Below are 6,000 nucleotides of genomic sequence, written 5' to 3' on the forward strand. Positions count from 1 at the left end.
TAATGACTCGCTGGACACGTTGGACGTCTTCATCCTTCGTCTTCCTCCCAGTGTTTCGAGACAGCGGCGAAATACCGCGAGGCACGCGAAGAAGCACGGAGAAACATGATCCGTTCCGAGGATAGGCAATTATTAATGAAGATCCGATGGTCCCGACGCGCTCTGCCGGAACATTCTTCATCGTACCTATCTCTCCAACGCCTCTCCTCCTGACCCGACCTCATCCACCGCTCACGCAGTGTGCGTGCTATCGCGCGGAAATCGAAGACGACGCGGTTTATCACCGCGAGGAAACGCGAGGCTCGTGCGACTAAACCAACCATCCTAAATTGGACAGACGAATCGCGTGGAGATTGTTTAGGGACGTTGCATCGAGATTGGAATCGTTATAGTAGCGCGTGTACTGATTAGCTGTTAACCAGGGACACTTCTGTTTATTTATTTTCGTATATTCTCTTAGATTGCTTGGAAATTTCTGTTCGTTAAATCAAGACCGTCAAAATTGTCAGAATTAATTAATCGTTTTGTGCAAGCAGCGAGTGGATTATTCAAACATTCCCAACTTGCATATTAAAGTCTCTCTCTTAATCTGGAAATTACGCGACGTCAAGGAACACCAGATCCTCCACGATCTTAATTAAAACCTCTGTCTTCACCCTCTTCAACGAGCAAACGTACCGCGTAGAGACGTGCAGCTTCTCGAACGCAGTCTCCCTACCCGTCGCTAGGCGAGAAGCTATTTCTCCAAAACGCCATTAACCCTTCGGAAATGAACGACGATGTGGCTGTAGAAAGTGGTAGGACGATTTTCAAAGAGGGATGAAGTGCACAGAGTCTTGCCAGTGTCTTCTCTACGAGATGATCGAAAGCTGTGTTCTCACCGAATCAACGAGCAACGTGCTACATGTTCCAAATATCAGTTCCCAGTAACAAACTTTAAATGGCATAAAATTTAATTCTTCTATTTTTCAGAATCTCTTTTTTAACCTCGCAACATATTTCTCTCTTTCTCGAAAAACATGGAATGTCAACGAAAATTTTCACACTCGAGCACTTCAAATTTCGTTTGTAGTACATTGCGATATGTTACAATTGTGTAAATATAATTTCCCGATAGAAATATTCGCCAACGAGGCCTCGAAACGTAGCTCAACGTGGTTGGTTATTTCGTTGGCGAAGAAGGAAAGACTCAGAGAAACAGAGAGCGAAGAAGGAACAGGCAGAGGAAGAAGAGGAGGTGGACCTCGCGAGGTCACAGCCGCTTGTGTAAACCACATGGAAGCACACGCTATCTAGCAGCGTGCCGTTTATCTAATAATATTATAGCGCAACGCCAGCGCAAGCCATAAGAGGCGCTCGAGATGCACCGGTCGCGATGCATACAGATATACTTGCGAGGGCTGGGCTTGTACGCTCACGACGCGGCCGGAGCAAGGTGTCTCGGTCCCATGGGGGTGTGCGAGCACTTGTACAGATACCATCAGCAAGATATGCCGGATAGAGGAGTGTATGCCAGCGATATTATCGCCCGCCCGGAACTAATACGCTTTTCGCTTAATACGCGACGCCTCGTGACTCAGTCGGCGCCTTGATATTTCACGAATTTTAGCAAATTTTTCTCTACTACAGTTTTTACCTAAAATCTACAATCTGACAATTATGAGATAAAAGAATTAAGCCAGTTTGTTCGTGTAATTTGACCAACGACTTATTAAATATTTACTGTAACTTGTGTTGTTGAACTTCGTACTCTGAGATAAAAAGAAAAAAAAAGAGAAGAATATAATGAATTGATTCACCTGTTCACATAGCCCAACCACCATTCACTAAAACATCGTTCATTCATTTAACAAATCAGGCAATCTGTTCCCAACCAGATCCAGTCACACCCACTTTCATCGTCGAATAATTATTCACTCGCCAAAGCCAGTGTATCCAGTTCCCTTGCCCAGCCGGCTTTTCATTTCCCAATTATCCATCCACTTCCGCAAGGAGGAACGGAGCCGAAGGGGCTAGGCCCCGTGAGATCCAATCCGCGTTTCGCCGATCGTTAGCGTCGAAATTACGAGCCGTTCTATCAGAGGTGGAGGCGCATGGCGCGACTTTGTAACCGAACCGTTGCCAGCGTCGGACCTCTCGCGACTTACGAGCCGCGTAAATTACACGTCTCCGTGGCCGTGGCCGCAGCAATCCTCTAAGTCATTACGCGGGAACTTACGAGCGTCAAAAGTCCGCTCCGCGCGGCTAAAGCTCGTTCAGCACTTCCCAACGAACCAGTATACACGCTTAAAACTCGTCGCGTTCTTACCGCCCGTGGACCGTTCGAAACGAGTCGGGGGCAAGTCGAACTGCCGCTTTACAAACTATTAAGTGGCGTTGACTGCGTCGTCAGAAACGATCGTTTGCTCGATTAGAAGTTTGCTAACGTTCATTTTGTTGTTTCGCAGAGATTTACAGGAAGTAGGGCTTTATGGAGCTGTAATATATATATATATATTTTTTTTTCTTTTGGGGAATGGGAAATTCCCAACACTAAATTGTCGTTTACACTGCTGATCGTTTGGCAAAAGTTTCAATAGATATACTTTTACAAAGTTTTAGATCATTTTTTTAAATAATTGAATTGAATAATCTTTTGAATTTGTTAATTTGTTAATTGGTCGACTGTGTCTCTTGAACCAGTTGACGAGGACTGCAACGAGTCAATTAGTTAGTTCAAATGATTAATACATTTGCTTTTTTCCCCGCTTTCTTCTGAATTTCACTAGAATACTTTCATTAAAAGTCCACGTTAGGAAAAACTTCTGGTACACCAATCAACCAGTCCACAAGTATTACCGATTACTTTCTTTCATGTTACAACCAAATCAGATCTGCTTAAATCCATAGAGGGTAGAGATTCAGGTATAGAAATCGGACATTTCAAGAATACCAGACTTTCAAACTTTTCCTCTATTCTCTATATGTTAGATGAATTTCGCTGAGCAAAAATTCAGTCCTTTTAAATTGAAAGTGTATGAAAGTCTAATTGCATCAATTCACGATTGACGGTTACCTGCTATAAGCGGCTGTCTAAATACTCGCCGTACATAGTTTGTTCGCCATGGAATTCACGCAAGAAGATGAAAGCGTCGGAAATTTAGCACGAGCGCGCAACATTTCTCTAATACATTTTAATGTACTTTTTCTACTGAAATCCTTGAATTCTCCATTGTGGCAAACACATATAAATTCAAGTGCCGACACGGTGCAACGCGCAAAGAGCATAAAATTACAATATCGAAGCCTTATATTTAATTACAATATAATTACGCGGTGTCTTTTTCAGATAAAAGAGAACACACAAATAAATGCCTCGGACACATAGACACGAAAACCACTTTTCTGGTGTTTCATTTATCACGTTATATTTTATTTATATTATCTGTTTACATATTTCATTTATAGTTTTAGAAACCGCGTATTTAAAAATCACAATTCTATCGAGAAATACCATGAACCTGCTGTTAGAGAAATTCAAACGTAACTAAAAAATTTGATCCATGAACGGAACGACTGAATCATCTTATAAAGCGCGTACAGAAGAAAAGTTTACAATGCAACAAAAAAACACTAGCTTCTGTTTGTGTATTTGATTTCTCCGAAAAAAAAACACACTGTTATAAATACATAAAATTTCTGTGGAAAATTACAAAACTGATCACTTGTTTGAGCACTTTGCTAATTGAGGCATGTCGTCCTTTGGAGGACGTCTTTGGATCATTCTGCTACACTACGTCAGAATGTAGAAAATGTACAATAGAGCAGAGGAGCGGACGAGCAGCAGCAGCAGCAGCAGGTTGGACGAGTACGGTTTTTCTACATTGCAACACGAAACGGAACTACTCCCGGGGCCCAGCTGTAGACCACACAACCAGGCGGCAGCCTGTAATCGCGTCGATTCCAAAGTGGATCCGGATTACAGCCGGCAGCGACCCGGTAATACCGATTCCGTTAACAGACTTGCCCGATAGTTTTCGAGCCGCGTCGAATTTCTCTGCACGCGCGTTTACTCTTCCGTTTACCACCGCGCCACCAGCGGGAACGTCGCCTTTTTTCCCCTTGGGCCTTGCAGCCACAGCCGGGAATGGCCATCGGCCACGCAACCGGTAGCACACGCGACGCATTAATTCCGCCATTTTTCTGGCGTCCTGGCATTAACCTTTAAAGTAGACGCAGCGTGATCGCTCGCAATCACGCGTGCCACCGTTTCCAGCCGTTTATCGTTCTGCACTCTCTTACTCTCCGTTTCTTCGCGTTTCTTCATCGCTCACCGGTTGATGGTACCATGCGGAAAAACAACGAATGACACTGCGTGTTCTTCTCCGTGATGCTCGGAATTCGCCTAACGTTAAAGGCGCGTGGATGCACAGTGGTGTTTTATGGAATATCCCGAGAACTCTGTTTTGCAACACGTGGGCCCCTTGTGTTTCCCCGCTTTAATTACGTCCCTGCGTTGGAAACTCTTACGACTCGTCCATCTTCGACGGAGATTTAATACTTGACACGACAGACTACTACCAGAGATTAAAATTGCTTTTTGAAATTTAATATGTACAGATGTCAAATTCTCTATTCCAACGGAATAACTATTCTAAAGTGTGTTTTGCGCTTGATTCGAGACACGAGTAATTTTTATTTATTGACAATGGTAATAACCGTTTAACAATGTCTCAGCTGTAACGCGAGAAAAATCCTATCGGCGGATAATATATACATCGCGAGCCAATTGCACGGCGTAAAAATGGCGGGTCGTAAAGATCGATGATCCAGCGACCGAGTCGCGGCGCGGTTCATCTTCATGGCGGATTGAAGGAGAATTAACCGGCGCGAGAAAGAAACTCGACGACTCGAGTATACTCGGGACCAATTCGAGCCGGTAAACTTAATTACGCGCGTACCTGCGGTCTCGCCGCTTAATTTATCGTCTGTATCATCTAATTTATCCTGTGTAACTTGAAATCGAGAACGACCGGACAATTTCCGCTTGCAATGGAAAATTATTCCATCAGCGATCATTCAATTAGCACGAGTTAATTGAACGACAACGGTGACAATGCTTCATGGAGCAATGTATTGGTTGGCAAATTGCATTGATTTATATTCGTCAGGTTCTTTTTTGAAAAAAATTCTTGAAAATTTTACTTGTATAAGAAAATATCTTTTGTGAGATTTTTCTTTTTATAGAAAAAAATTTTACACTTGGAAACATTTTTGAATAGCGTTCTCATGGAACAGATTTTTTTTTTGGAATTTGTTTATAATAAAAGATTTATAGGAACAAGTTATTTTAGAACGTTTAATTAAAACTCCATTTTCATGTACTATTTATTGAATAGCGTTCAGTATTTGCTACAAATATTGATACGTTATCTGTTCCTTGGACAGAAAAATTTTTATTTTTATATTCTACGAGATCTGAAACTTTTATTTTTAAAAACCTTCATCTGTTCTCACTGGGAGAGTCGCTAGGAACAGTAAAAAAGTTCTGACGTTTGAAGTCGAAGCGATTTAAAAGTTCCTTAACTTTTTCAACGAAAAAATTATAAAAGTTTCGAAAGTGATGAAAATAATAATCATAAAATTATAGAATAATAATAATAATAATTGCAAAATTTGTTACTTTGACTAACAACTTGAAAGATCAAAGGTGTCAAATTAAAATTAATATGAACGGTGTAAAATATTTCACATAATCCTGCAACATTTCAATGATCAATCTGTCTACTCGAACAAATTTCATTCGCTCGAACAAACATTTCACTTTACGAATTCGTTTCTACAAACGCTAATAAAGAGCGCCAATTCTAAGTGAATCGAGCCGCTTGTTGCAAGACTCGAAGCAAGTGGAAAGATCCGATCGACGACAGACGGAAGCAGCGGCGATAACAGGTAATCCGCGATTAGCAACGCGTCGATTGGTACGGTATCGTAGATCGGTGGCTGCGATCCAGGTGATAT

The sequence above is a fragment of the Frieseomelitta varia genome, unplaced genomic scaffold (assembly GCF_011392965.1).
Source record: "Frieseomelitta varia isolate USP_RPSP 00005682 unplaced genomic scaffold, Fvar_1.2 scaffold_182, whole genome shotgun sequence".
Classification (NCBI taxonomy): domain Eukaryota; kingdom Metazoa; phylum Arthropoda; class Insecta; order Hymenoptera; family Apidae; genus Frieseomelitta; species Frieseomelitta varia.